The sequence below is a fragment of the Grammomys surdaster genome, unplaced genomic scaffold (genome assembly GCF_004785775.1).
Source record: "Grammomys surdaster isolate TR1022 unplaced genomic scaffold, NIH_TR_1.0 206, whole genome shotgun sequence".
In the NCBI taxonomy this organism is placed as follows: Eukaryota; Metazoa; Chordata; class Mammalia; order Rodentia; family Muridae; genus Grammomys; species Grammomys surdaster.
The window spans coordinates 6188313-6196172 of record NW_021604651.1 but is presented as its reverse complement, the minus strand read 5'-3'; the positions used below and the strand labels follow the sequence as shown (position 1 = coordinate 6196172).

General features: G+C 43.5%; 1 protein-coding gene across 8 annotated transcripts in view; it reads left to right on the top strand.

Annotated features, from left to right (window-relative positions):
• Positions 1 to 4357: 4357 nt before the first annotated feature.
• The window catches only part of Rnf111 (ring finger protein 111), a 68818-nt gene continuing 65315 nt past the window's right edge, over positions 4358 to 7860 (top strand). For 2 of the 8 annotated variants that reach the window (XM_028771338.1, XM_028771334.1), the window contains exon 1: positions 5040 to 5187. The gene's annotated coding sequence lies outside the window, so the exon portion shown is untranslated. Of the gene's footprint in view, positions 4670 to 5039; positions 5188 to 7860 lie in introns of those variants that run through there. The other 6 variants (XM_028771342.1, XM_028771339.1, XM_028771340.1 and 3 more) reach the window with 5 other exon arrangements.

Here is a 7860-nt window from a genome sequence, read left to right as displayed (position 1 = left end):
GCTTGTTTTGTTTTGAAAGTGTTACAAGAAACTTAAGAAGACTACTGAAATCTACCCATTGGATGGGGGCAGGATAATAAGACATAGCATGAAAAGATACTGGAGAATCTGGATTTTGAGCAGTTTTATTTATCAAACGAAGGATTTAGGACCTGAAGGTGATGAAGGGTTGTTAAAGGATTTTAAGCTATTTATTGTCTCCGTTTTTGCTCTGCCCTGACAAGAGTTTAACTCTTTAGAGTTTAACTCATGGTAGTATGGGAATATAGGGGGGGAAACCAGAAAAGTGCTATTGCATTAATTCAGGTGTGAGCTTCCTCCTACTCTAACTTACCCCTTACTGCTGCAGATGCAAACTGCAGCACCTGACCTTTCAGTCTCAAATTTTCTGATCTAGGCTTCCTGTCTTGGTTTGTCATCACCATCCCTGCAAGTGTGTCAAAGGCTATTCTGATGGTGTTTGTTTTGGTTTGGTTTTTCAAGACAGGGTTTTTTCTGTGTAGCCCTGGCTATCCTGGAACTCACTCTGTAGACCAGGCTGGCCTCAAACTTAGAGATCTGCCTGCCTCTGCCTGGAATTAAAAGCAGCCACCACCACTGCATGGCTCTCCTGATGCTTTTAGTTTAGTGCACTAGTCATTCCCCAGTCCCTTCCTACCTCTCTACCTTGGTAAATGCACTGTCTTGTGTTTCAAAGAGAAGGCTGAGGCTTGAACCCCTGAAGCAAACAAACCTAATTTTATGTGTCCAATTATTTCTTTTCACCTGTGTCAGTACAATGACTAACTTTATGCATCTGAGCATCTGTTGTTCTCTGAGGGTTATTGGGTCCATTATCATTTCCCTCTTTATTTTTCTGAGCCTTTCCCTTCAACATATCAAAAGGATTTAAATCCTCACTTTTTTTTTGACTAGATATTTTGCTAGATTTGTCTCTTTTTCATTTACCACCAATTTAACAAAATAGTATCAGTTCTGGTGTAACTAGTGTGCAACACTTTCCACATTAGGACATTTCAGCTGAGACATTGACTTCTCAGCCCAGATGACTCTTTGTTGTGAGTGGCACCCTCCCCATTGCCTGGTGCTCAGTACCTCTTACTAGATATCAGCAGCATTTCCCCAGTTGTGACAACCAAAACCATCTTCCAGTTATGTCAAACAATACCTGAGGGTCAAAAACTACCTTTATAAAGAAGCTCTGTTCTCCATGTCAACGTAATCTATGAAGCCGGTCATGTTTTCAGATCTTGTTATTGCTGAACCAACAGCATTTCATGAATCCTTGATCATACTCTTTATTGTTGAAATTCCTCTTGATTTTTTACTACCTATATATCTTGAGTCTCTCTCTCTCTCCCTCCCTACCTCCCTCTCTCTCCTCCTATTTCTCCCTCCCTCTCTTTGCTTCCCTCCTTCACTAACACATTCAACTCCTCCTGAAATTTCCTTTCACTTCAGCTCTTTAAATAACAAACATTCCACTTATCTATTTCCTCTCAATTCTACTCTGGTTGACCTCACCAAAATTATTGCTTCAACTGTCAGAAACGTAAGTTAATGAAACTGAATCTTTATCATTAGCCCAGTAGTCTCCTTAGTGTTAGACTAACACACTCAACAAACAACTGGGATCAACCCTTTGGGTAAACGTTAGACACTCCAAAACTCTACCTGACCAGAACAGACAAGTCTTGCCTCTAACCTAAGTCCCCAACCCAAGAAGCTGAGTTTTGTAAACCTGTCTTTCTTGAACAACATGAACATTCAACACTTACCCATCACCATAAACCCGGGAGAGCCCGAGTGTTTTCTTTAGCCCTACATACCATTGGCCACCATCTTTCTCCTCCTCCTTTTCTACTCTCTTCAACCTTACTCAGTTGTCATCCTACTTTGTCTCTCACAGGCACTCTTGTCCTCTTCCTAGCTCACCCTCAAGACAGGGTTTCTCTGTGTAGCCCTAGCCATCCTGGAACTCTCTGTAGACCAGGCTGGACTCAAACTCAGAGATCTGCCTGCCTCTGTCTTCCAAGTGCTGGGATTAAAGGCAGGTGTCACTTGATTCTGTGGTATCTCTAGTACTCAAGTCTGATAGTCAGAATTCAGATTATGCTTCTTTTTTTTTTTTAAAGACAAGGTCTCACTATTCAGATTACTTTTCCTTAAGCCAAGGCTGGGGATGTGGTTCAGTAGTAGTATGTATGAGGCCCTCAGTTTGATCCCAAGCGCCTCAAAAGGAAACAAGTAAACAAAGTTTTGGTATAGAGAATTTTGTTGTGGAGGGCTAGCCTGTGCGAATAGGAGGTACTAGCTGTATCCTGTGTTTCTGCTTAATAGATATTCATCCCCTTTGAGTTATGACAATGTAAAACATCTCCTGCCGGGCAGTGGTGGCACACGCCTTTAATTCCAGCACTTGGGAGGCAGAGGCAGGTGGATTTCTGAGTTGGAGGCCAGCCTGGTCTACAGAGTGAGTTCCAGGACAGCCAGAGATACACACAGAAACCCTGTCTCGAAAAAACAAAAAACAAAAAAACAAAAATCTCCGATGTTATTAATAAGTGGGAAGGAGTTATCTCATCTGTATTTTTGGCATGTGTGTATTTCTGAGATGTATAGCTATTTAATACCATGCTGGAGTTGATTTCCGAATCAGTTTGCCTGAATATTGAGCTGTTCTGATCTTTATATTAATATTGTGTATGATTTGTTGTGAAAGACACTACAGACCACCTTGGTGATCTATTAATTTAGCCTGAACAAGAAAAAAAATATTACTTTAACATACAATCAATAGTAAAAAGTATTGGGCTTTTCACATTTGTGTACTGAAGTTCTGAAAGCTGATGTAGTTAATACAAAGTCGATAGTGCTTTATTTTTATTTGTTTATTTATTTATTTTTGGTTTTTCAAGACAGGGTTTCTCTATGTAGCCCTGGTTGTCCTGGAACTCACTCTGTAGACCAGGCTGGCCTCCAACTCAGAAATCCGCCTGCCTCTGCCTCCCAAGTGCTGGGATTAAAGGCGTGCGCCACCACCGCCTGGCGATAGTGCTTTATTTTAAAAAGTCATATGTAGCAAATATGTTCAAAAGTCATATGTAGCAAGTGTCTCCATCTTCTTATTCAAGAATACAGGTCAAAAGATTGCAGGGGAAAAAAGAGGGACAGACATAGAGGTTTGAGACATCGTGAGTCAGTAACAAGTCCTGGGTGTTGATAGTCCCGGTGGAAGTCTACTTGTAGCAGGCAGCAATATGGGGTCTCAGGAAATCCAAATCCAATGTCTTCCATTTCCTCTTCACTTATAATTTAAAAATACTCCCAGCACTTGGGAGGCAGAGGCAAGTGGATCTCTGAGTTTGAGGTCAGTCTGTTTTCCAGAGTGAGTTCCAGAACAGCCAAGCCAGAGAAAAACCAAAACCAAACCAAACCAAGCAGGGAATTAATGCTTGTTAAATACTTAATTGGTAATATAAGGTACTTTTTATACGTTGTCATATTTGACCTCACAAGATCATTTTAAAGCAAATAAGGCTATCATGGTTTATAAAGGAGGAAACTGAGATTTTTAAAGGTGTTAATAAGTCAGCTTGGGCGCCCTCAATGTTTTTTTTACCTAAAGTCTGTCTGATTGACTGCAGAGCCCACACTGTCCTTACATCCTTCTAGGGCACACTGCAATCTTCTGGTTTTTGTGAGGTAATTAAGAAGTCTGTGATTGTATAGCTCCCAGGCTACCTAATAAATACTAAGCTTGAAATGATTGTGAAAGTTCACTTGACGCTGGGCAGTGGTGGTGCACGCGTTTAATCCTAGCACTTGGGAGGCAGAGGCAGGCGGATTTCTGCGTTGGAGGCCAGCCTAGTTTACAGAGTAAGTTCCAGGACAGCCAGGGCTACACAGAGAACCCCTTTCCCAAAAAACAAAAAAAAAAAAAAAAAAAAACCACTTGAATTCACTTCAACAGTGAGATGATGAGATCTCTGTTTTAGCTATCATCTGTTGAGAAAGACACTAACCCATGTTTTTTGTTCAAACGCACCGCAAGTGCAGTCATTAAGCTGAAATTTTTATTCAGAGAAAAAGCAACCAGGATGTAGGCGGAATTATGTTGAAGTACTGTTGAGCCCGAAATCACGGAAGAAAGTGAACCTAACCAGCTTATTTTTAACTTTGTTCCACTGGGCCAACAGCTCGCGAAAGCCAGTGCAAAGAGGAAGGACTGAGACGCGGGGTGGGGGGCCAAGGGGGCGGGCAGGCGGGCGTAGGTGCGCGCATGCGCAGACATACTGCTGTGAGAGGGCGTGAGGGCCCGGCGCCTTCGCTTTCCGAACTGTCGTAAAAGGCCTCCGGTGTCGCGCTCGCGCAGTCGGGGAGGGCCGGCCCAGGCTGCGGCGGCGGCAGCGATGGTGGCGGGGCGCTGGGGCTGCGCGGCGTAGACACGCCGGCCGTTCAGGGTCGCGAGCGCGCGTGGGCCGCGATCGGGTGCTCCGAGCCGGGTCGAGCGGAGCCGGGCGTAGCCTCACGTTCCGCGGCGGCAGCGTTGACAAACGCCCTCCTTAGGAGAGCCACCGGGCCCGCCTCAGCCTTACCCGGCCGAGCGCTGTTTGCCAGCCCGCGCCAGCTAGTCCCGGACCTGGCTGCACGGGGCCTGCGGACTCGGGTGAGGGCGCCGGCGGAAGGGGGAGTGCGGGGGAGGGGAGGGGAGCGGTGCGGCGGCGCTTGCGCGCGGCGGGGGAGGGGCCGAGCAGTGGGGAGAAAGAGGAAGGGCCGCGGCGGGCGGCCAGGGTCGGCGGCAGGGGAATGACCGCGGGTCCCGGGCGTCGCGGAGTGGCTCATTGTGTCCGGACGAGAGTCCGCCCGCGGACACACCCACAGCCTCTTAGGAGGGAGTGGGTGAGGGGATTGCGTCCTGTGGCCGCCTCTCGCCAGCAGGACGGGAGCTCAGGGCCGAGGAGTGTGGGTGACAATGGAGTGAGGAAGGTAACCCCGGCTGGAGCCGGGAGCCGCCGGGTGCGGGCGGCCACGTACAGTCTTAGGAGAAGACAGGCGCGTCTGATATTGTGTGGAGTTGGCTGGTTAGTCATTAAAAAAAGATATTTTCTTTATCCTGCCTAGATAATTGATCGGAGTCAGCAGTGGTGCGGTGGAAATATCGGTTTTTGTTCTGGAGAAATAGAGGTTTGTCACCACACTTCTTAGATTATAGAGCTTTATAGATAATGTTTAAAAAACAAGTGTGAGTTTTTAACGTCAAAAAACAAACCAGGAAGTTGTAGCGCCTTCATTGAATTTGCTCATGTCTATAGTGTGGGGTAACTCCATTTCTTGTTGAGCTTTCCTGTTCCTTGATTTATGTACAGAGTTTAGAACTCCCGAGTAGCAGTGAGTGAGCCAGCTTACAGACTTCATTGTAAGAGTTCTGACAGCTCTTGAACCTGACTTGATCCAAACTTCATTTGGCATTTTATCTTTAGTTTTCTTGTTTTGGGAACCTCTTTAACCAAAAAGAGCAAAATTGGAAAAAGATGAACAGAGGTCCATATCCTTACCATTTGTCTTTGCAATAGCTAACATGTGATTCTGACTTTATATAGACGTTCTTTCCATAATTCTGATTTTACTTAGCTTTTGAGTCTACATTAAAAACCCAAACCCAAAATCCTTCCTGTGTGTATATAAGTATGTGGGTCTGTGCATGTGAGTGCAGGTGCCTCTGAGGCCAGAGGAAGATCGAACGTTCTGGAGCTGGAGTTAAGGAAGCTTTTGCACTGCCCTGTAGGTGCTGAGGCCTGAAGTTGGGTCCTCTGCCAGAACCCAGAATAATAACCACTCTTGACTGCAAAACGTTTTTCCAGATCTGAATTTATATTTTGATAGTTTTTTAACTAAGTTTTTTTTCTTTTAGTAAAAACATTTATGTACAAACTGGTAACTGTAATATTGTGATACATTGTCACATAGGTTATAAGGAAGGTCTTCTACTTTGAAGAGAAACAATTTAGCTTTAAATATTACTTTTGTAGCAGGAGAGCTGGGTGTGATGGCTTAAGTTACCTTTAATCGTAACATTTGGAAGGCAGAGGCTAGCTTGGTCTACATAGTTCTAAGACAACCCAAGCTATGTAGAGAGACCCTATTTTAAATACCCACCCCCAAAATATATATTACTTTTGCTACTCTCTTAGGGTGTAACTATGGACAAATTATTCCATTGTATCCTGCTTGCTTGTTACCTAAGATTCTCAGTAGTATTTGAAATACTGAGGACACTTGTGAGTTGCCTAAATGATATTGGGGAAAATTAGCAAGAAGCAAGAATAGTTTTTTTCTTACTAGTCAGGGTTGGGTGTCATATGTATGTTTTTTCTTTTGTCATCTTTCCCCCTTGGACTCTGTATATTGGTCACTTGTATCCCAGATGTTTCACTAGAAATAGTTGGTCTTTGGCTCCTAGACTCAGGAATCTTTCTGCCTCAGCCTCTTGAGGAGCTGGGACTCCAGGTTTCTGTCATCGTACTTGGGGTCAAGAGTTTGTATTGAAGAAAGCTATAATAAAAATAATTAGGTTTAATGAAGAATGTGTGCTAGCTAGGGTTATATTCAGCAGGTTTTGTTTTTGTGCTTCATATTTGTAAAAATTGAAACATGGTTCTACTGTTGTTCCAAGAGAACAACAGTTTACTTGCATAAAGCCAAGGAACAGTACGTTTTCAGCAGGTACATCTGAGTACATTTTTTTTTTTCCAAGTTGAAATAGGAAACTCACTGCCGGGCAGTGGTGGTGCACGCCTTTAATCCCAGCACCTGGGAGGCAGAGGCAGGCGGATTTCTGAGTTGGAGGCCAGCCTGGTCTACAGAGTGAGTTCCAGGACAGCCAGGACTACACAGAGAAACCTTGTCTCGAAAAACCAAAAAAAAAAAAGGAAACTCATTATATCAAAACATTTAGAGCTTTAAGTGTTTAAAATGTCATGGTAATACAGGGGTTTGATATCATGCATTAGTTACAGCATAGTTATGTGAGCCCCTGCTTTTACAAACCCAACCCAACTAGGACTTTAGTAGAGGGAAATAGACTGACAGAACGAAAGAAAATTAATAGTAGTTAAGATTTGTTACATTTCTTTAGGTGTAGTATGGTTGTTGTACATTGTATCTATGAGTTTATTGTTAACTTTTCCTGAAGTTATAGTCTTCTCAATTAGTAAAATGAGTATAAAATTCATAAATGTTCATCTCCGGTTTCGGGTGTGTGTGTGCGCCACATTTAATAGCTTCTATTTTTAGCTCTTTAGATATTCTGTTTTAGATCTATCAAGACAGATCTCAAGAAAAATGCTCTATGAAGAGTATAAATGATGCATGGATGCAAATAAAGCACATACATTTGCATCAACCTATAATGAAATCCGATTTGTTCACGGTAATAGATAATTCTGTCCATTGGAGGAATTACTCAGGGTTTTGTTTGTTTGTTTGTTTGTTTGTTTTGTGTTTTCCCAAGATGGGGTGTACTATAACCTGGTTCTTATTATCTCTCCCAGGCTGACCTCTTATGTCACCAAAGTGCTGGAGATTGCACATATGAGCTGTTGTGTCTAACTTTACCAGTCTTTTACAACTTTCAGAAGGTTCTAAATATGAATAATAATAATAAAAAAAACCCCAACTCCATCCCTGTTTTTGAGACCAGGCTCTCAGGCGTCTCAGGTTGAACTCACTGTAAAGCCAAAAAGTGCCTTGAAAATTTTTTCCTTTTCCTTCCTTCCTTCCTTCCTTCCTTCCTTCCTTCCTTCCTTCCTTCCTTCCTTCCTTCCTCCTTCCTTCCCTCCCTCCCTCCCTCCCTCCCTC